The sequence below is a fragment of the Sander lucioperca genome, chromosome 5, assembly GCF_008315115.2.
Source record: "Sander lucioperca isolate FBNREF2018 chromosome 5, SLUC_FBN_1.2, whole genome shotgun sequence".
NCBI lineage: Eukaryota > Metazoa > Chordata > Actinopteri > Perciformes > Percidae > Sander > Sander lucioperca.
In genome coordinates, this window is record NC_050177.1 from 14,352,073 (window position 1) to 14,376,902 (window position 24,830).

A 24,830-nucleotide genomic window follows, 5' to 3' on the forward strand; every position below is an offset into this window, starting at 1 on the left:
GATTCATGTCATCAATACTTTGTTCTGTTTCTTCAGGCATTTCAGTTAATCCCTCTATACACCATTTAGAACATTTCTTCCAATTTGCCTTCTTAAAACACCATCTATGATGGGTATACATTTCATCCATCTTAAAATCAATATCTACACTACATAGTATTTGAAAATGATCACTTCCAATACTTGTGCTTTGATCTACTTCCCAGTCACACCTGCTGGCTATTGTTCTATCAACTAAAGTGAGATCAATACATGATGTAAATAATAAAAATATTTATCCTTATACCATTACCATCATTCAAACATACTAGCATCCTGTCATTTATCATTTCTTCTAATAGTTCTCTATTCAAATCTGTATGTCTACTTCCCCATAAACTATTATGAGCATTAAAATCCCCACACCAAATTTCACTATGACTTCTTTTAGAAATACTTCTCATCAAATCATTTGTTAATGCTTTACATAGGTTGTAATAATTAATGACAGTAAATTTTCTTTTGTCTCCATTAAATATTTCAGAAACCACATTTTCATGTTCAGTTGCTGTATTGATGTGTCTGAATGAGATCCCTTCTTTGATAAATGTGATGCAACCTCCTCCTCTGTCTTTACCTCTATCTAATCTTATACTATGATATCCTTTCAATACAAACTCGAAATGAGGTTTTAACCATGTTTCTTGGATACATATAACGTTTGGTTTGTTTGACATTTCTTGAACATACCTCTTAAATTCCTGTCCGTTCGCTAACAAACTCCGCGCATTACACTGGAGAATGAAAAACATTATTAACGCTTTAACCAATTTGAGACCCTCCATACTTCCGATTTAGTATTTCATGAATATCATCTGCCTTCGTTATTAATCCCAAAATATCATTAGCAGCTTCCACAACTGATTTGATTTTATCACTTTTCTTAACATGCAGCATAGTGACATTAACCACTGAACATATGAAAGCAATAAAGTCATTTTTCCTTATCAACAGTGTCTCGTCTGAAATTCTCATCCTGCATTCACAGCAGGTTGGAACAGGAGGCTTGTGTGTCTGGTTCTGTTGATTTATATTCCCTATAGGATTCCTATTACTCTCTCTGATTGGATGTGACCTATTGTCATCTGTACTCCTTTGTTCAGGTAAATAGACAGGCGCTGATTTTTCAAACCTCTGACATTTAAAACATCTCATTGGATGTGGAATGTACTCCCTTACTGGATAGCACATGTAGCCCATTTGAACTTTCGAAGGCATGGCATTCTTAAACCACAGCAATACAGACATGCTTTCTATTTTCTCTTTTCCTTTAGTCAATCGCTTTGCATCAACAATCTCTCCCCCTCTCAGAGTATCTTTAATTTCATCAATAGAAACTGAAATTGGAATTCCAGTTATAACTCCTCTCTGTCTTGACATTATTCCCGGAATGTGCGACGTTATTTTGACCTTATTCAATGTATCTTTCTTTAAGATCATCTCCCTTTGATCCTCAGACGCTGCAAAAATCATTAGCCTCCCATTTCCCATGAATCGTGCATGCTTAATTTTCCCTATTTCTTCCTCAATTTCTTTGGTGATATGGATCGGGTGTAAGTGTGGCCCTCCCTTTTGCTCAATAGGGGTGGGAAAAATAATCGATTCTTAGATGCATCGCGATTCTCTCTAGAACGATTCGATTATCGATTCTGATAAGTTAATAATTGATTATTTATTTTATTTAAGATTTTTTTTAAATTTTTATTTAAAAGTTACTGTCTCCAGACAAGTACAAATCAGAAAACAGAGTGACTGAAAGAGGATGGGATAATGGACAACAACTTAGAGTTTAGGAAGAAAAAAACACACAAAAAATGGCCAAAAGGAAAAACTTTTTTTGTATATATACACATGATCTAATAAGACATACATAAAATAATTAGGCAAAACACATATAGGCTGTTCATCTACTTTATCACATTATATCTGACCACCTCATGTTTCATGTTCTAAGAAGCCAATTATCCACCTTTAAACATGACTGAGCCTCTGACATGGAGGATTACTGGGAGAGAAGGGGACTTCTCAAGCACGTTGAAGGCTTCAGCATGGAACGACTACCAAATAAAAACCTCAGTAGACAAAACATTTCATTAAAACTTGTGTGTCACAAATATTGTATATGTCAAAATCTAAGCTTTGTCTAGCTGCTTTGTCTAGGAAGTGATTAGCAAACTCTGAGTAGCAAACTCAGATTTATATGTATATTTTTTTTTAAATCACGCATGGAAATGTACATAAAAAATTGTTACATCGAGATGCATCGATAATCGGTTTAGAATCGAATCGGTGGCCTCTGAATCGAATCGAATCGAATCCTGAGGTGCCAAGAGATTCCCACCCCTATTGCTCAAATGCAACAACCACTTTCCACATTTCTTTAATTGACTGCTGTACCTTATTCTTATTTCCATTTCTTTCAGGTCTACTTTTCTTTTTAACGGTGTCTGTAGAATCAGATCCACTATCCGATCTTGGCCTAAACTTTTTTGTCCTAACTTCTTCATACGCCATCTCATTACTATCCAAACAATCGTTATCCGAAAATTGGCCATCTGACTCGTCTGACATAATTCAGTTTACATTCACTGTACAGTTAGTATTAGTTCTGTCAGCGACTACAAACAAATTCCAATCCAAACCTCTTTCCGGGTGCCACTACCGTAGTTTTCCTTGAGTATTAAATAATCTACAGCACTTAAATAATTAAAACAATTTGTAAGTATAAAGAGAAATAACTCAATATAATGTAAGCATTTAAATGTATGTTTCCACCAGACTCCATTTAAATAAAATAGTAATTTCATGATTAATAAACACACTTCGCTTATAGTCAATAGAAAAATAAAAAAAATCAATCAATCAACTGTTCCAACAACAATCACCACTCTGGACACAACAGGAAGAATAAATCCATCAAATCAAGTCACAAATAATCAGCATGAGGCCTTGTTTTATTTTATTCATTTTGCATTTAGTTGTTCCACATTCCCAGACATTTAAACCAATTCAATCATTGAGGTTATTCTACAGGTCAGATGAATAAATCAGCTGTTTACTATCTGACCTGGTCTGTTTCCTGCTGCTCCATCATTCTTTAGTGTCTGCTGGAAACAGTTAGCTTTCTATTTTCTGACTTTGTATGACATCATCACTGTCTCTGCTTTCAGTCTGAACAGACCTCAACAGATTTAAAACCACATTCAGTCACAGAAAATACAAACAGGGAATATAAAATGTCAGAAGAAGATTATTAAATGAAAAGTTCACACTTCTCTCTCTCTCTGTCTCTCTGTCTCTCTGTCTCTCTCTCTGTCTCTCTCTCTCTCTCTCTCTGTCTCTCTCTCTCTCTAACAACAGAATGAACAGATGATACACAGGGTGTTGTGAATATGTTACATTTCACATTAAATTCTATGAGGAGAACTCTGAAGAAAGTTGTTTAAGACCCAGTTTAAGGATTAATATTATTATAAAAGACCCATTTATTCGTGTCATAAATTGTAACACCGTCTTCCTCCCAAAATATGTATCTGTGTGTTAAATATCATTTTTGGATAATGCTCTTATCAATACATTACGGTAATAGTGTTGGTTGTTATATTTGAGGTATTACGGTTTCTCATACTGCATGTATGCCATGTATGCCAGTTCACTTGTGTTCAATGATGGAGACGGATGAACAGAGCCGTGCTCATGTATGGAATAAATAACTATTTTTTTTTACTATTTAGTATTACTAAAATACTATTTTTTACAAATCACACCCTGCACACACATTTTATACTTTTTAATCCTCAATTCAAACTACAAAGTAAAATCAAATTAGATTTTATAATAATATTAATCCTTAGAGTTTTTGGGACAAAGAGTCTATGTACATGAAGGATTGTTTGTTCCACAATGACAAAACTATCATATCTGCAGAGTGTCAGTTACTGGCTTGTAAGAGAACTAAAATCCAAACTGTAAGAGTCTGACTGGCCAACAGGAATAAAAGACGGGAAAAGCAATAAGATGAGACAGACATTAGGCAGAAAGGTTGTAACCCTAGTGCTACCAAAGCAGAAGGTAATAGCAGAACCATTAAAAGGTGAAGGAAGTAAGGTCAGTATTGGGATGGGAGTTATTGTTGAGGAGTCATTCTGCAGGAATGAAAACAAGTCAGACATTTAGAAACTTTGGTTTTTGTCATCACACGAGGCTAATTGACTATGAATAACTGTGCAACTTGATGCAGAATCAACAGTAGCAGTTGACAGGCTGTTGTTCTACCTCACATTCCTCCTGTTTAACAACACTGGGCACTTTTCCCCAAGTTGGTGAAAAGACTTGGGTGCACATATTTGGCAGGAGGTTTAGGGGTCCTCCCCTTAAGAACATGTGACGATTAAAAAACTAAAATGCAATTTGACACCATTTTGGATTATTATTATTATTATTATTATTATTATTATTATTATTATTATTATTATCACATCTGAGTCTAAAACAGTTAGTTGTGATGCTCAGATTGATTTTACATTCACTTCAATTCAATTCAATTTTATTTATAGTATCAAATCATAACAAGAGTTATCTCGAGACACTTTACAGATAGAGTAGGTCTAGACCAAACTCTGTAGTTTACGAAGCCCCAACTATTACAGTGGTTGCCTCAAGAGCAAGCATTAGCAGTAGCTATTGTGACAGTGGCAAGGAAAAACTCCCTTTTTTGTTAGGAAGAAACCTCGGACAGACCCAGACTCTTGGTAAGCGGTGTCTGACGGCACCAGTTGGGGGAGTGGTGAATGGTGGCAATAATAGTCATAATAAAGATAGTGAAACAGTGACCACAATGGTAGTTGTAGTAGTTCATGTCATAGTAGGGTACAGCAGGGCGTTACGGGGTGTAGTGTGGCACAGCAGCCTGGGTGGACGCGGTTGGACGTGGCAGGACGCAGTCGGACACTGCGGGGAATCACAGAGCGTAGCAGGGCTTAGTAAGTCCATAGCGTCAGCTGCACCCAGGACCCCGGTGTAGGTGCCACCCAATTCCAAGGCGATGTTCTGGGTGAAGAAGAAGCAAAGGGACTCCGGGGAGAAAACTCCCCAGAGCTAGGTTAGTAACAGGCATTTCTGGGACTAAGATGCACACAAAAGGAGACAAGTGAAAAGAGAGAAGAGGGAGCGGCTCATTGTGTCCTTGGAAGGAGCTTCCCACAGCAGTCTAGAGTTATAATAGCATAACTAAGAGAGGCAGGCTAAAGAGAGGGGCCCTGGACCGGGCTCGTACTCTCCCCTGCCGGAACAGGCTTGTACTTCCTGCCTCCCTCTACTCTGATCTACTATGCTGCAACTCCTCACTCCCTAACTATAAGCTTTATCAAAGATGATGGTTTTCAGTTTATTCTTAAATGTGGCGACGGTGTCTGCCCCCCGAACCCAAGTTGGCAGCTGGTTCCACAGGAGAGGAGCCTGGTAGCTGAAGGCTCTGGCTCCCATTCTACTTTTAGAGACTCTAGGAACCACAAGTAGCTCTGACTTCTGGGAGCGCAGTGCTCTAGTGGGACAATAAGGTACTAAAAGCTCTTCTATGTATGATGGTGCTTGACCATTTAGTGCTTTGTAGGTCAGGAGAAGGATTTTAAATTCAATCCTGGATTTTACAGGAAGCCAATGCAGAGAAGCTAATACAGGAGAAATGTGATCTCTTTTGTTAGTTCTTGTCAGAACACGTGCTTCTGGATCAGCTGGAGGGTCTTGAGGGACTCATTTGAGCAGCCTGATAGTAAAGAATTACAGTAGTCCAGCCGGGAAGTAACGAATGCATGGACTAGTTTTTCAGCATCGTTTTGCGAGAGGATATTCCTGATTTTGGCAATGTTACGAAGATGGAAAAAGGCTGTTCTTGAGGTTTGTTTTAAGTGGGCGTTAAAGGATAGATCCTGGTCAAAAATGATTCCTAGATTTCTGACAGTAGTGCTGGAGGCCAGGGCAATACCATCTAGGGTAGCTATATCTTTAGATAATGAAGTTCAGTGGTGCTTGGGTCCCAGCACAATAACTTCCGTTTTGTTTGAGTTTAACATCAGAAAATTGTGGGTCATCCAGGATTTTATATCTTTAATGCACGCTTGAAGTTTAGCTAACTGACCGCTTTCGTCTGGCTTAATAGACAGATATAATTGGGTGTCGTCTGCGTAACAGTGAAAGTTAATTGAGTGTTTCCTAATAATATTGCCTAGAGGAAGCATATATAAAGAGAATAGAATTGGTCCAAGCACTGAGCCTTGAGGAACGCCATGGCTAACTTTAGCGTATTTGGATGGTTTATCGTTAATATTAACAAATTGGGATCGGTCAGAAAAATAGGACTTAAACCATCTTAGTGCGATTCCTTTAATGCCAACTAAATGTTCCAGTCTCTGTAAGAGGATGGTATGGTCAATAGTGTCGAATGCAGCACTAAGATCTAATAAGACAAGTATGGAGACAAGTCCTTTGTCAGCAGCAGTTAGAAGGTCGTTAGTGATTTTCACCAGTGCCGTCTCTGTGCTATGATGCATTCTAAATCCTGACTGAAAGTCTTCAAATAGACTATTTCTATGCAGAAAGTCACACAATTGATTAGCGACTACCTTCTCAAGGATTTTGGAGAGAAACGGGAGGTTAGATATAGGTCTATAGTTGGCTAAGACCTCAGGGTCGAGGGTGGTTTTTTTTCAGAATAGGTTTTATCACAGCTACTTTAAAAGACTGCGGTACGTGACCCGTTAATAAGGACATATTGATCGTATCTAGTAATGTGGTATTGACCACGGGTAGTGCTTCTTTAAGTAGCCTCGTTGGAATGGGGTCTAAGAGACAGGTAGTTGGCTTAGCTGAAGAGACCCTTAACATTAATTGTTGGAGGTCTAAAGGATGAAAGCCGTCTAAATATGTATCAGGTCTTATCGTTCTCTCTAGCCCTCCTGCGCCCAATGGTGAGCCGTTAGAAGCTGTGGGCAGAAGGTGGTGAATTTTTTCTCTAATTGTTATAATTTTATCATTAAAAAAGGTCATGAAGTCATCACTGCTCAGAGCTATAGGAATAGATGGCTCAACAGAGCTATGACTCTTTGTCAGCCTGGCTACAGTGCAGATCAGAAACCTTGGGTTGTTCTTATTTTCTTCTATTAGTATTGAGTAGTAGTCTGATCTGGCATTTCTGAGGGCCCTCCTATAATTTTTTAGACTATCTTGCCAATCCACATGAGATTCTTCCAGTTTGGTGGAACGCCATTTACTTTCAAGTTTTCGTGAGATTTGCTTTAATTTGCGAGTTTGGGAGTTATACCAAGGTGCTAGTTTCCTTTCCTTCATCATCTTCTTTTTGATAGGAGCAACCAAGTCTAAAGTAGTCCGTAGGCAGGCTGTAGCAGCGTCTACAAAGTTATCAAGTTGGGAGGGACTAAAGTTAACATAACGGTCCTCTGTTATATTAAGGCATGACATTGAGTTAAGTGCTGTTGGAATATCTTCCTTAAATTTAGCTATAGCACTGTCAGATAAGCATCTAGTGTAGAAACTTTTATTTAATTTCGTATAGTCTGGTAGTAGGAATTCAAAAGTTATTCAAAAATGGTCTGATAATAAAGGATTCTGCGGAAATACTATTAAATCGTCAATTTTGATGCCATATTCTAGCACAAGGTCGAGGGTGTGGTTAAAACAGTGCGTGGCCTTATGCACCCTCTGACTGAAACCAATAGAATCTAGCAGTGAATTGAAAGCAGTACTAAGGCTATTGCTGTCAACGTCCACATGGATATTAAAATCACCTACAATAAGTACTTTGTCTGATTGAAGAGCGGACGAGGAGTGGGGGGGTGTGGATAGCCGGTGACGGGAGCAAAACAGTCAGTGTCGGTTTCAGATGGGCAGGGAAAAGAAGAGGAAGATTGCTTACTGTTCGGTTGTGGGGATTGTTTTTGAGGAACGTTGTCATTTGGCCGATCCAGGCAGTGTAGGCCACCGGACCGTCTGACTACCGCATCCCTCAGAAGCTTTCGCCGCACGGTAGCAATCGTCTTCCGTGACGACGGCTGGTCAGTCTGCTTTGAAGCGGGGCGAGCCCGTTGAGCCGCATTGGCCGCCACCGGCTCCGACTCCGACAAGGCATTGAAGCGGTTGGAGAGGCTGAGGGCAGGAGGCGATGGAGCCCTACCCGAGGCTCTCTTTCGGCCGCAAACCACCTCAGTCCAGGGTGGCTTGATAACCGGTGTCGAGCAGGACGATGGGCGTGGGCAGGCAGCTGGGTCCCATGGCGCGGTATCCTGGAAGGCCGCCGAGAGAGATGAGATCCGGAGCGACTGATTATGAGCCACGTCCAAGCAGGCGGTTAACAAAGCATCTTTGGTTTTTAAGTCCTCGGAAAGCCGACGAACATCTTCCCTGAGGTCAGCAATTTCTTTGTTTGTATTATTAAACAACGAGGAAATCCTGAGGGGGAGTGGGGACTCGCCAGGTGTAGAGGTTGCCATGAAGCTAGTGTACTTCGGTACTGTCCAAAACTGCTGGAGTCTGTGATGAAGTGCTGCACTGAGTTACATAGTTTTTGATTATTCGGGGGGGGGGGGGTAATCAATCTCTGTAAAGAGAGTCAAATGATGAATGAAGTCATGATATGATCAAATGAACAAATGATCTCCCTCAAGATGAAACGTATAGATTTTATTAAAAGCATTTATAAACATTAGACTATATGATGATTGTTTATAGAAACATTTGTTTTCCACATTTTAAATATATTACAATGTAATTCAAAATATAATAGTAACCAATAACATTATTTTTTAGATGTTACATATCATGAAGTGTTTTTAGTCCAACAGTTCAAATGTTGATAATCCCAGCGATGAAATCAGATGAATGTTGTTGTGTTTGAGTCTTAGATCTGCTTCACAGTGCAGAGTGTGTGTGATGGTGAACAGACTGAACTTTGATTTCAGCAGCTGATCTTCAGTCAGTGTTTCTGTCCACAGGAGAGACTCTCAGTCCTGCAGAGGACACAGAGACACTGACGAACCAGCTGACCAGACCATAAACCCAGGATAAAGAGGTTGAGTGAATGTGGTGTTGAAGGTGTGTAGGTGGATCAGTGAGTCAGAGGAGACTGTGTAGAAGGACAGAGTGCCAGCAGGAACGTCCACATACACTGCTACTCTGTTAGAAGAGGAGGAGGAGATATGTGTTTTTCTCTTATTGTGCCTGACAGAGTAACGAACATCATCAGAGCAGAACAGTCTCCAGGACTGATCATTCCCTCCAAACACACAGTCATCACTCTCTCCTCTCCTGCTGATTCCTCTGTAACTCACTGATATATAAACATCTCCTCCAGACTCGACCTCCCAGTAACAGCGACCAGTCAGACTATTTCTACACAGCAGCTGAGGCCAGAACTCAAATCTGTCTGGATGATCAGGATATGACTGATCCTCCTCCACATTTGTCACCTTCCTGTTGTTGTCAGACAGTTTGAGGTTTCTGTGTACTGTGTTTGTGTCCAGTTCCAGTTCACAGGCATCTGATGGAGAGAACAAGACACAAAACAGCTGCAGGTTATCATCTGATGATTTATTAACAACTATACTGACAATAACTGAAAGAAAATCATTCAAACGTTCATTTCATATTCAGCTGTGAGTGATGTTTAACAATCCAGTTCTAACAACATGAACAGTTAGTGAACATGAGAGTCAACATGTCAACAATGTTCAGCTTCTTGTCCTCGTCTTGACCAATGATGACAGCTGATGATCCAAATCTGTAAACTAAGTATAATGTCCAGCTGACTGATGTTTGGAGACTAATGGACTTTTAAAGTTTTGGCACAAGTATCATTTTTGCAGCTAACAGTCGTGTGCAACTCTCAGTTTAGTAACTTGTTACTTTTAAGTGAAGTTCAGGCAGGTTAGCTGCGTTTTTGTTTTCACTTGCTTTGGAAAAGTGTTAAATGTTGACGTTTAAGCTAGTGCCGCGGTGAGGGACAATCAGCTGTAAACGCCAGCCGCAGCTTTCACTGAGGACCGGGAGAAACCAGGACTTTACTGGAGGACTAGGGCTGCACCATAATAAGAACAAATTTGAATACAACACAGAAAGAGAAACCAAAATAATGAAATAAATTTCTTTTTGTCATACATTTTACCTGGCTTTCCTGAACATTTCATTTTACTATGGTTTATATTTAAAATACTACATTCGCTTCAGGGGAAATAACGAAATAGCTCACTAGAGTTAAGTAGTTCCACAGTGGAGGCACCATGCTATTGTTTTTTAATTATTTCTTTATAATTACTTAATTCTATAATAATAACATCACTAGTAAAGGGAGATTTAAACAATTCACCATCAACTGCTAAGCACTCAGCATCCTGTTCAGTAAAACATTGAAATAATAAGTAACCTCATCTAATATTATACTTCCAGCACCAGGAAGAGGTTAAACTAGTGTAAAATGCAGCTGAGTTCTCTTAGAGCAAACTTAAAACCCACTCACATTTCCTCAGACCAGGTTTCAAAATCTGCGGTCCACCATGGTCCACCCTGCAGGAAGAAACAAAGTCACAATCAACTTCATACACTAGGGCTGGGGATAATTTCAAGGTTTAACCATCATAAATACAGTTATCAGGGAGACAGAGTGAGACTATGTCAAATCTGCAGCTTGTTCAAGTTATAGTCAGGGCAATGCTGCTAAAGCTGTCATGGTGTGGTTACATTTACTCTGACCGGTATTTTCCACCAGGCGCGCCTGCGCTGCATTCCTGGCGCGTAGCGTGCCCTGCGAGCAATCGCTACCATTCAAGTTAATGCTTGATATTCCACAACCACACGCCACGGTGTGTCCCAGAAGCGTACTTGAAACGTCTCTCTGTTCCGCTAAAGATACATGCGTCTATTTTCACGCGGGTCGTTTGGACAGCCAGGCAGGAAGTGAAACAGCGAGAGCATCCAGTCAGTTTACCAAACCCCCCCCCTTAATACCATATATGTTTCCTCTACAACACCATGGACAAGTTTTGTCCAGTCCACCCACCCCTTCTCAACAAAGCTATGTAATCAAAATCCCTACATCTCTCAATACACACACACACACACACACACACACACACACACACACACACACACACACACACACACACACACACACACACACACTAATTGTGTACAATTTTGTTTTGACAGCAACCATTTATTTGTCAAACTCGAAAAGGTTTGAGGATTTTTACATGTAATAAGGTGTGTGGAGAGAGTATTCCACTGACTTTTGGCCACAAAAGAAAAGGATGATTTGCCAAATGAAGTTTTGCGATTGGGAATACTGCACTCTCCTCTAGTGGCTGACCGAGTGGCTCTTGTTTTTTCTGAGTTGAGCGTGATACATTGTTTTAGAGGAGGATCAGCAGCATTATGGATGATTTTAAAGAGTAAGTAAACATTTGAATGCATTATCAAATTTTCAAAATTTTAAATATTGTACTTGTCATGGATAATTTTATGCCCCTTTACTGTACTAAGACCTCAGGACATTCCTTAAGTTATTTACTATTATTTAAAAAAAAAAAATGGTTACCATCTTTCGAACATTCAAAGTGAGTTGTGTAGCCATTCAACAACCTTATCCTTTACATTTGTTAATTTTAAAGCAACCTCTGTTGCATTTTTCCCATGAGTGTAGAGCACAGTGTCACCTGCATATATTATTAAATCAATATCATTACATACGAGTGGAAGGTCATTTATATATATATATATATATATATATATATATATATATATATATATATATATATATATATATACATATACTAAAAAGCAGCGGACTTAAGATTGACCATTGCGGGACCCCTATAGTGCATATTTTCAACGGAGATAATGTATTGATCACCTTCACACACTGATGTCATCCACTCAGGTAAGATTTAAACCAGTTTTATGTGTGTATTGAAAGACTGTAGTTTGCCCATTTGCGTAATAGCATCTCATGATTGACCGTATCAAAACCCACCACTCCTCCTTAATCCAAGTTTGTTTTAATTTCTTCAAGGAAGTAGCAGCACGCTGTTTCAGTTAATTGTTTCTCCCTGAATTCGAATTGCATACGGCAGGGGGCTCTGGGACCCCTAGGGGTTCCTCAGAGTCAGTGCAGGGGGTCCTCCAAATTATTGATTATTTTTGTGGGGTTTTGGAGGGATGAGGGAGATTTATTTAGTTTGGTGTGTCTAAACAAATAACAACATGTAAATAGGATACATATGTTTGGCTTATTTTTTCAACTTAAATTATTTTGTTACAGAGAAAGTAGTCTACCAAGAAATGATAACATTAGGTACTGGTACAGAATTAAAGCTACGTGTATCGCTACAAAAGTTGAGTAGGAAAAGTGAGTTCTCAACTGGAATGTAGGCTGCTCAAAGTGATAAGTGAGTTAATTACATCATATTTATTAATGCCAATCTTATCGTTCTCTGATCTTGAATAAAAATCAGATGTTGACCTTTTTAAAATAAGATTGAGAACCTCTGTGATACACCTTCACCCAGAGTTCCTCAGTAAGTGACAGAGGAACATTGTTGTCTGTCTGTCCATACCTGAGAGTGTCCAGTCTCCAGTTAGGATCCTCCAGGAAAGTAGAAAGCAGCTTCACTCCTGAATCTCCTGGATGATTGTAGCTCAGGTCCAGCACTCTCAGATGGGAGGGGTTGGAGCTCAGAGTTGAGGCCAGAGAAGTAAAGCCTTCATCTGAGATCAGACAGCCTGAGAGACTGAAAACACACACACACACACACACACACACACACACACACACACACACATGCACAAGCACACACACGGTTCAGATTGTGTTGTAAAAGCAGATGTAAAACCACATCTTGGATACATTTGTAGATTTATGAATGAGGAAGCACACAATATTTATCCCTTCCCTTGCTACTGTGACAATACGCATTTTGAAGAAACTAGAACCTGTGTTGGTTTCAGTGTAAAGAGCTCATGAGCTTCCAATTTCTTTCAAGTGACAGTGACTGCCACAAGGGGGTGCTAGATGGTTTCCGTTTACTGCTTTTCATTTTATTTACTCATGTCAGAAAAATTTGGCTCCTGGGGTCATAGACATTCATCCACTGTTGTCACTGACTAAGAATTTACAAAAAGGGCTGCAAGACAGACGGCTAGCTGGCCTTCTTGTTCTTGGACTAGTGAGTAATATTAGTCGGCTTGCTATGTCTTGTGTTGTTGATGTGCTAGTTTTTGATGACAAGTAATGTAATCATAACAAATGCACGTGTACAGCTGTCTGTATTTATGACAGCAGTGTAGAAGTAAATTACTCTGAAACTGTAGGGGCACTAATCGCAAATAAGATGTTACACAATGTTGCTTCAACTTGCATTGATACTCAGATCCTAACTGAACACGAACCTGAGAGTTTCCAGTCTGCAGTGTGGACTGTTGAGTCCAGAGGACAGATACCTCACTCCTGAATCCTGCAGGTCGTTGTTACTCAGGTCCAGCTCTCTCAGACTAGAGGACTGGGAGCTGAGCACTGAGGATAGAGCTTCACAGCTTCTCTCTGAAAGGTTACAGCCACTCATTCTGAAAGGGATTCAATAAAAAGTCAATCCAAATCCTAATTAACATATGAAGAAAATAACCGCTCAGAGGGTCATTCTTTTTAATTAACTGAACACCAACCTGAGAGTTTCCAGTCTGCAGTGTGAACTCTTCAGTCCAGCTGACACCAGCTCCACTCCTGAATCCTGTAGGTTGTTGTTACTCAGGTCCATCTCTCTCAGACTAGAGGACTGGGAGCTGAGAACTGAAGACAGAGCTTCACAGCTTCTCTCTGACAGGTTACAGCCACTTAATCTGAAGCGGAATCAACAATACATAAAAAAAACAATTACATTTTTTTTCTCTAAATTAAGATTTATTTAATATAGATAGTTCTGTGTGCATGTACAGAGCTTTGTTGGAGGCTTTGACCACTGGCAGCAGCCTCAGAAGAGCCTCCTCTGAAGCAGAGAATTTCTTCAGGTCAAACACGTCCAGATTGTTTTTTGATAACAGTAAGATGAAGACCAGAGCTGACCACTGAGCAGGAGACAGTTTATCTGTGGAGAGACTTCCTGAACTCAGGGACTGTTGGATCTTGTCCACTAGAGAACCATCATTCAGTTCATTCAGACAGTGGAACAGATTGATGCTTCTCTCTGCAGACAGACCATCACTGATCTTCTTCTTGATGTACTTGACTGCTTCCATTTTGGTCTTTGAGCTACTTCCTGTCTGTGTCACCAGACCTCCTAGGAGAGCCTGATTGGTCTGCAGTGAAAGACCCAGGAGGAAGCGGAGGAACAAGTCCAGGTGTCCATTTGGACTCTGTAAGGCCTTGTCCACAGCAATCTCATGGAGATGTTTTAGTTTAAGGGTTTCTCTGAAAACCTTAGGCAGCCGGGAGATTTATTCTTCTTCTGCCAGCAGGTTGACTCCAGAGTTGATGAATGTCAGATGGACATGAAGAGCAGCCAGAAACTCCTGAACACTCAGATGGACGAAGCAAAACACCTTGTCCTGGTACAGTCCACGCTCCTCTTTAAAAATCTGTGTGAACACTCCTGAGTACACCGAGGCTTCTCTGATATCAATACCACACTCTGTCAGGTCTGATTCATAGAAGATCAGGTTGCCTTTCTGCAGCTGCTCAAAAGCCAGTTTTCCCAGAGACTCAATCATCTTCCTGCTCTCTGGACTCCAGTGTGGATCTGTCTCAGCACCTCCATCATACTTGACGTTCCTCAATTTGGACTGAACCACCAGGAAGTGGATGTACATCTCAGTCAGAGTCTTGGGCAGCTCTCCTCCCTCTCTGGTCTTCAACATGTCCTCCAGGACTGTAGCAGTGATCCAGCAGAAGACTGGGATGTGGCACATGATGTGGAGGATTCGTGATGTCTTGATGTGGGAGATGATTCTGCTTGCCTGCTTCTTGTCTCTGAATCGCTTCATGAAGTACTCCTCCTTCTGTGGGTCAGTGAACCCTCTGACCTCTGTCACCATGTCAACACACTCAGGAGGGATCTGATTGGCTGCTGCAGGTCGTGTGGTTATCCAGAGGCGAGCAGAGGGAAGCAGTTTACCCCTGATGAGGTTTGTCAGCAGCACATCCACTGAGGTGGACTCTGTAACATCAGTCAGGACCTCAGTGTTGTGGAAGTCCAGAGGAAGTCGACACTCATCCAGACCGTCAAAGATGAACACAACCTGGAACTCTTCAAACCTGCAGATTTCTGCTTCTTTGGTTTCAGAAAAGAAGTGATGAACAAGTTCCACCAAGCTGTACATTTTCTCTACCAGCACATTCAGCTCCCTGAAAGTAAATGGAAATGTGAACTGGATATCCTGGTTGGCTTTGCCTTCAGCCCAGTCCAGAGTGAACTTCTGTGTTAAGACTGTTTTCCCGATGCCAGCCACTCCCTTTGTCATCACTGTTCTGATTGGTTCATCTCTTCCAGGTGGGGCTTTAAAGATGTCTTCACATCTGATTATTGTTTCTGGTCTGTTTGGTTTTGTGGATGCTATTTCAATCTGTCTGACCTCATGTTCATCATTGACCTCTGCAGTCCCTCCCTTTGTGATGTAGATCTCTGTGAACATCTGATTCAGAAGGGTTGGGTTTCCTGCTTGAGCAATCCCCTCAAACACACACTGGAACTTTTTCTTCTGGTTAGTCTTGAGTTTACGCTGACAAACTCCAGAATGACTTTCTGAATGAAGACACAACAAAGAAGATCAATAAGTCAATCAAATATAATTTAACATTTAAATGTCCTCCAAGAATGAGTATATATTTTAATACATCTTTTCAGACATTAGTAAATGTCCTATTTTTAAATCTGTTAAAATCCTCTCACTGCTCTGCAGACGGTCAGCCAGCTCCTCCTGCTTCATTCTCCTCAGGAAGTCCAGTGTGATCTTCAGAAATGCCTCTCTGCTGCTTCTCCTCTTCTGCTCTTCATCGTCACCATCCAAAACCTTCTCATCCTCCCTCTGACTCTTTAAGCATTCTGGGTAATCTGGAGTCAGAACCTTCTGAAACTTCTTCAGCTCGTTCTTTACAAAAGTGATGATGCTTTCCTCCAACAGCTGGAACAGAATGATAAAGTCAACATTTAGTTTAAAGAACTCAACATGTGATTAATTTATCAGACTAAAGGCCTGCTGGTTTGAAAAGAGCAGCATGGAAACTATTGGGATCTGAATGGTAGTTTATCATTTAATCTGTAGTTAATAATGAAATTTGTTTTTATATATACACACCATAAATATGGAGTCCAGGTCTGTTTGCTGCTGCAGGTCAGACTGACCACCGAGGCCTTCTGAGCTCTCGTGCTGAACCCTGTGGAGAAAACATAAAGTGTAAGAACATTTAGTATCTGCACACAGTCCTTATGATGACAAAATGGTAACTGTGGCTATTGAGGTAGCACAGTGGAGTGCTATGTGGTTCAGGGCAATAGTTTAGACGCATACATGGACGCGGTCATTGAAGAATCTTTTTTTTTGAGTTTGAGGATTTATTTGGAGCCAACATGATTTACCTTTGCTGTTTGTTTCCATAACTCACTCACAGGTCAGACAAAATGTTCCCACAACGTTGACTTCAGGGGAGCAGGGGAATTTTCCAGTTCTGTTGTTTTTCCGTCATCTCCAACTCTGGTGAGTAAATGTTGCCCAGTGTCTTTAGCTGCATGCTACCAGCCGGTAAGCTAAACTGTGTCTGTTGTTTTTATTTTTGGTCATGCGCAAGTAGCCAGGCGTGTAGACAGAAAAAATACTGGGGGACTTTTAGATTAAGCTTCTGATTTAGATAGTCCAAACTGAAAGCTCATTTGGATACATTCTGGAATTGAAAATCCAAATCAAGCTGAAAATGGCAAGTTTTCAAAAAATTAAGATCATGCAACAAGGCAGGCCTCCTGGGTTCTTTTAGGGAATGATTGTTGAGGTTTACAAAGAATGTTTAAGACATCTCCTCTCTAACTGGGACATTTTGGGACCGATTGGTGAGATTGCTGTGGACAAAGCATCCAGCTAATTTAAATAGCTCACGTTACTGTATTATGTGAACAGTTAACATAATATTGTATATGGTGGTTTTTTTTGCGGGGTGCAAATGTTCCACCAAAACAAGTTCCTTCCTGAGACTATTTAGCAGAGCCACCATCACTGCGTCCAGAGCTTAGCACCACCCAAGACTGTTGTGATTGGTTAAAATGAAAAGCAAACAACTCAAACAACTCAACCTCCTATCCCAGCATATATATGTGATATATATGTGGTTTAGCCAGACCTTACTCAACAGTGCTGTGGACATAGATCTGGCAATTTGAGACTAAGTGCAAAGAGACAATATGGGGATAAGGTGGACTCTAACTACCAGGGCTCCAACACCAGGAACATGTGGTCTGGACTAAGAACCATCACAGACTACAAGAGGAAACCAGCAGTGCTTAGGTAACTTCAATCTGATGGCCAAGCTCTTAATGTCTTCATAGACATTTTCAACCTGTCACTGCTCCAGTCTGTAATCCCCACATGATTCAAGAAGACCACCAAGGGCAGACTGGCCATTGGGAGGTTCGGTTGATTTCCCGAACGACTGGTCCATCACTGGCTGGTCCATCGTTATATTTCAAAATGCGCTAAATTAAATGACATGCTCCTTAGTGGAAAGGCCAAGGTTAGCACTGTCAGCAAGAGCAGCACTGATGAAGCAGGACCAGGACCCAGCGGAAGAGACATGACAGGTGCACTATTGGTACGTTTGGCAATAATATGTGTGTAGCGGGTGTGTACTCTCTAACCCAGTGGTTCTCAAACTTTTTTCAATAATGTACCCCTTTTGAATTGTTTCTTTAAGCCAAGTACCCCCTGACCAGCGCTAATCATTTTCAGAAAAAAGTGTATATAAACAGGAACAGTACAGCGCTGTCAGCAATAGATTTACTAAACCACAGCCTTTTAACTGAAAAAAAAACATTTAAATGCTAATGAGAAAAGGAGACAAAAACTGTAAAAAAAAACAAAAACTTGGAAAAAGATGTTAGAAAGAAGGAAAGAAGTAAGGCAAGAATAAGTCAAAATAGTATCAAAAACGTCAAAAACAGTGATATATGAAGAAAAAAGCGAGAAACTTGTAAAAAGTAGAAGGACAGTATAGGAAGGAAGGCAAGATTAGTTCCAAAAAAGGCAATGCAAATGTCACATTTTTGGTAGGAAAAAAAAAAGGCTACATAAAGAGGAACAATGTTCTGGACAACAGCCTTGTAACTATTAAACATTTTGATAAATATCTCACGTACCCCCTGCAGTCCTTCAAAGTACCCCCATTTGAAAACCACTGTTCTAACCCAAGGGGGTAAGCGAGCATCCAGAAAGCGTACCTCCTATGGGGAGATTCTGAGGCTAGCATTCCGCTAGCATTCCATTGACTGCCATTCATTTTGGTATCACTTTGACAGTGAATATCTTTACATCTGAAGCATTTAAAGACTCTATTTGTCCATTGTTCATTTCTAAAGAAACACGACAATGTATAAGGCTCCATTACCTTGACGTTTTTGTAAAAATAGGCTAACGATTGTGTCATAACCACGCAACTTTCTGTTGCTTAGTAGAGAAATTACCATATTAGAAAATTCCGTGACGGGCCCACGGATCCGATGCCTATGTAAGTCAATGACAGGCCTCATCCGTGGTCTATGCACGGATTCCCTGATCACAGCACGTTTCTTTCTGTCAGTCGGGCTGCGGCAGAGAAGCTGTATAGCTTTGCTATTATTGGTATTTTTAGCCCAATAACCACTGTTTTAATCAACATTTATTCACCAGATCTTATCATGGTTTATTTATATTTCTTTTAATGTTATTATTTCGTTCTATTTCGGCCAAGGAAGCTGGATTGCTTTGTTGTTTATTGATATTATTAAAACTATAATGCTACACCTTTATTTAGATGTTATCATAGTATACATTTCTTTGTTTTAATAATATTATTTCTCGGCGGATAAGAAGATAAAAAATACATAATATTCGTAATATTGATGTTTTTGTCTAACGTTGTATTTGAGGATGTAAACAGTGAAGATATTAATAATAATAAAATACAGTTTCATGTATTTGTCTCATGTATTGTGACAACAAATCAAATCAGCTGAAGACAATCAGCTGAAGACTCCAGAAGTGACGTAGTAATTACCGCACGGCGTCTGTGAAAGCTTGCTGCACGTTTTAGCCTACGTGTGTAGAATTTGTACAATAAATATACCAATAATGAAAACATAGTGTTTTATGCTTATGTTTGACTTATTAGCATTTGTTTTGACTTGTTCTGTTGTTAAAAATAAACTACTTACAAAGAGAAGCATTTTTTATTTTATTTTCCATGCATCGTTATTTAAAAACAAAATTTTTTAATTTTGTGGTTGATGAATGTTAATAGCAAAGACTAAAGGGAAAAAAAAACATGAGCATATGTATGTGTGGGACTTACTTTGATTTAACATCACACTGCATTATTAGTTGTTTTAAATAAATGACTTTTTTTTTTAAGTTCAATTTTATATTAGCACCATTTATCATTCAGATATACAGAACAGATTCCACAATATGAACCTGGTAATATTGGATGGTGCACAGAACAGAGAAACACAAAATGAGCAAATAACTGACTTTTTGAAATATCAATTTATGGTAGGCCTATATTAATTATTATATTCAGAAGATGATCCTCATATCAATCACCGTGGTTACAGCTTGTAGCCATATAGCCTTCAAAATTAAGAAGGGACTAGTTTTATGAAGCATTTCAGGAAATTAAAAGGATAAGCAGATTGTTGCTGAGGTTTTTGTTTACAGAGATGTAGCTTTGTTTGTGTACATATACAACATGTGTTCTGGCATTTTCTTCACAAACTGAGCAGTTGGTTGTGACGTTGTGACATGGGCCAGAGGGTATCAGAGGTCATAAATGATGAACCAATTAATCGGCTCTGCTCTATAGGCACCTTGGTGTTCATGTGGACAACACCTTTGGCTGGAAGGCCCGTGTTCAAAGTGTGTGTTATCATTTAGAGCAGACACTGAATCAGAGGGTTTATGTTATACAGGGCTGCATTACAGAGCATATTCATATGTCAGAAAGCATGACAATATCTAAAAACATCTCATTTAAAGTTTGATTGTCAGGTGACTGTCATGAAGGTTGTGGAGAGGAAGAGTTTCTCCAGACAAGCACATAATATGGTCTGATAGGATACATTACTCCTGCTTTGAAATATTGACCTCTGAACCTTGAACCCAGTACATGTTTGAAGGCTTGTCATTTAGCAACCGGAGGTGCTAGACACATAGGACCAGCTGTTATAGAAAGCTCTGAACCTCAGCTCTCATGTAGATATATGGTCACCAAAGTTTACCCACTCTAAGCACTGTCAAATATGGTAAAAAGCTATTTTCACCTATTCAACGATTATTTTTTTAAAATCTGATGAAACCAGTGTGTTCCCCATCCCAAAGAAACCCAGGATGTATCCAAAATACTACACTACCAACTTCAAATTATGAGAAATATACCAATATATTTAAAAACTACAACTCCCACTATAGACGGGCCCCAGAACCTGTTACAAAGCGTGTGCACTTGTAGTTCTTCAGGGAAGGGTGGGGGATATGTTCGACACCTGTGTTTCTGCTGTCTGCCGTGGCTGCTGGCTTCATTCCATTTCTGGCCGGCCGGCAGCGGCAATCTGAAATTTATTATTTATTTATTAGTTTTATAAAACTGTATTTTATTATTATTAATATCTTCATTGTTTACATCCTCAAATACAACATTAGACAAAAACATCAATATTACGAATATTATGTGTTTTTTTTATCTTCTTATCCGCCGAGCGGCACGTACCACATCACTTCCGGAGTTTTCCACGGATTTTTTTAAACGTTATTATGGTGCATAACTTACTAGAACAAAGCTGAGCAACGTGTTGTTGCTGGTGACTAAACCACTGACTGTATATATGTATATTGAAGTGATACTGACGTTAAAGAACCGCTGATCGCTGTCCGATTCTGTGAATGAATGCCCGCATTGCATTGTGGGATATCGGCTTTGAATGCGTGTCAGTAGCTCGGATCATATCGTAATGTTCTGTATTACAGCATACTGTAATATTTCACGGTAATAAATAATATTATTAAAATAAAGAAATGTATACTATGATAACATCTAAATAAATGTTGATAGATGTAGCGTTATAGTTTTAAAAATATCAATAAACAACAAAGCAATCCAGCTTCCTTGGCCGAAATAGACCGAACATTAAAAGAAATATAAATAAACCATGATAAGATCTGGTGAATACATGTTGATTAAAACAGCAGTTATTGGGCTAAAAATACCAATAATAGCAAAGCTATAAACAGCTTCTCTGCCGCAGCCCGACTGGCAGAAAGAAACATGCTGTGATCAGGGAATCTGTGCGTAGACCACGGATGATGCCTGTCATTGACTTACATTGGCATCCGTGGGCCCGTCACGGAATTTTCGGCCATTCTGTGAAACTGTCACAGATTTTGAGTTAAGGGGCCGTGTTCATTTCAAGGAATTCTGTGAGACCAGGTTGGACATGGAGGCATACAGTCAAGGGAGAAGAGAAGAGTCCATGAAAGCATCGGAACAAAATATTTCAGCAATGTTTTGATGGATTGGAAATACTGGATTGGAAGATTCCGAATGATTGAGATTTCTCTTGGCACAGCTACCAGAAGACTTACAAATTTCAGACAGGTTGCTCACGTCAAATCTACGTCGTCAAGCTCAGTTTGAGGCTGCGCAGCCGCTGCGCAGTACACTCAGCCATCACCGGAAAAGTGCTCTGATTGAATTCACTGGTCTCCATCGAAGTCTGGTGTCGTTTTGTCCATTCTTTTACTGTCTATGTCAGGACCCAGCGGAAGAGACATGACAGGTGCACTATTGGTACGTTTGGCAATAATATGTGTGCATTAGGTCAAAGCGGGTTTCAGAAGGAATATGCATTTATTATATGCATTTATTATGCTATTATAACAATGACTTCCTAAACTCATTAATATATTCCGTTAATTCTAGTCTATCACAAGTTTACTAAAGTCTTTCATTTTGTATGTAAATTACTATTGTTATTGGTCATGGTGGTGATGAGGAGGAGGAAAATGATGAAGAGGAGGAGGACAGGCAGGAGGAGCCAGCACAGATACAGTGAAAGGTACAAGTTCAATGTGCAGGGCTGTATAACTTAGTGTTGGGTTGTTTTGGTCTCTTTTTGTAGTGTTATTATTACTACTATTAAAATTACAATTAAAAGGTTCTGCTCTGGTTTATTGGCATTTCTTTAATCCAATCACAATCGTCTTGGGCGGCGCTAATCTGTCTGGTGGTTCTGGTCCTGGTATCACTGGGCATCAGATCAAAACCACATTTTGTGGCATCGCCAAACCTCGACTATGAAGCTCTGAGAGAGTCTGATAATAACAAAGTTTTAAATTCTTACCTTTCATCAACAGCATGTCCATCTTTAAAGTTAATAGGATGACCCATAGACCGGTCACTCTTCATGGACACACAGCTGGGTTCAGGTCCAGGTTTCTCCTGCTGCATCCTGATAAAAACAAAGACAGTGGATGAGTAACTATTCACCAAAATGTAATCTGATCAAAGATGCTCAACAAAGAGCCATCTCAGTCGTTGGCTCTTTATTGAATATTACAGTAAGAAGTTCAATTTATTTATTTATTTATTTATACAGTAGGTGTACACCAGGATGTCACTGCTGACACGTTATATTGTTGAGTCCTACAACAGACTACAAAGCTCTGGACCAGATTCTACTTCTCAGGAGATAATAACATAGTTAATTTTCAAATTCGTACCTTCCATCAGCAGCTTGTCCATCATTAAACTCATTACAACCCTTAGACTGGTCACTCTTCATGGACACACAGCTGGGTTCAGGTCCTGGTTCAGGTCTTTGCTGCAGACTAATGAAAAGTAGATTAAGATGAAAATAATACTTTTAACTAGTTACATTAATTAATTTGCCCTGTTTTATCATTATATCAATAATTATATATAAGTCTAATTTTGAGAATTGAGTGTCAGGATGAATACTATAAATGGATCTGTCTCAGAGTAGATCATGTTGTGGACATGTGAACTTTTCTTAGTGCTGCACTCTGAAGCAGAAGCTCACGTCACTTTGACTTGTCATGACCCTGATGACATCACACTCAACTTCACAAAATAAAAAAACTTAACAACAATGACTTGTGATTTCACTTGGACTTGATATCCTCCCAAAGCCCAAAGATTAATTTTGATCGTATAATTTGTTTTGCAATTAATCAACTCTTCATATTCCTGAAAACAGATGGACTTTCAGTTGTTGTAAGAAAGGTGTTTGGCAGTTCAGAGCTGGCTGGTGGTTCTGGTCCTGGTATCACTGGGCAGCACATCAATACCACATTATGTGGCATCACCGGACCTCGACTATGTAGCTCTAAGAGAGTCAGATAATAACTTTTTAATTCTTACCTTTCATCAACAGCTTGTCCATCTTTAAAGTAAATAGGATGACCCATAGACCGGTCACTCTTCATGGAAACACAGCTGGGTTCAGGTCCAGGTTTCTGCTGCTGCATCCTGATACAAACAAAGACAGTGGATGAGTAACTATTCACCAAAATGTAATCTGATGAAAGATGCTGTGTCATCTCAGTTGATAATCAGTCGTTGGCTCTATTCTGACTAATAAAGTTAGTAGTTGTATATTCCTATACACATATATTCAGTGTGAATCATGATGGAGGAGTGATGTGAGTGCTGAGCTCTAACATGGAGAAGAGTCCATCATCATCTCACCTCTGAGCTTTGGTCTGGCTGTCATGGTCCCCACACAGAGTGGTTTTAGAGGGAGGGGCTCCCTCCTCTCTGTCCTCACACTGACTCATAGCAGAGTTCTCACCTGCTGGGAGACATGACCTCGGTCACTATAACAAGCTTTTCATCACAGGACACCTAAGTCTCTCATTCCTCTCTAACATGTCACAGATAACAGAAAACAGTGTATCAGCTCAGAGTCTCTGGAACAGTTGACACATGGACTGTGTAAACAGTTTTCAGTCAAACCAAGTCTGTCTCAGTGTTAGAAGATGGCTGTGTGTTAGTTACATTAAATGTATCACCAAGCTGTCCCACCAGTTCTGACACTCCTTGCATTTTTCACTGATGACAGACACGCCCTCTCTTACACACACAAACACATCGACATGCATTCCTGACATTCACATAGTCTTTGACTGCACAGATCTGATGTTAGTGCAACTTATCTCAACTCCACGCCAACCTAGGTGCTGCATTATCAATTCTATACCTTATGCCTGCAACGTATGCTTAAGTTTCAAAGAACCTCAACTCTCATGGCTTCCCTCGCCATCTTGAACTCTTGTGTGGTGTAGCCACCCACGTAGTTACATTAACATCTTCCTCATTCTCACTCTCTCACGCACAACCCTGCATGTTCACACACACACACACACACACACACACACACACACACACACACACACACACACACACACACACACACACACACACACATTTTACTGCACTCTGTAATTTTACTTTGATACTTTAATTACATTTAGCTTACTAACAA

General features: G+C 39.9%; 1 pseudogene; it reads right to left on the bottom strand.

Moving 5' to 3' along the window:
• LOC116057182 overlaps positions 1–24,830 on the bottom strand; it is a 128,268-nt pseudogene that overhangs the window by 22,817 nt on the left and 80,621 nt on the right.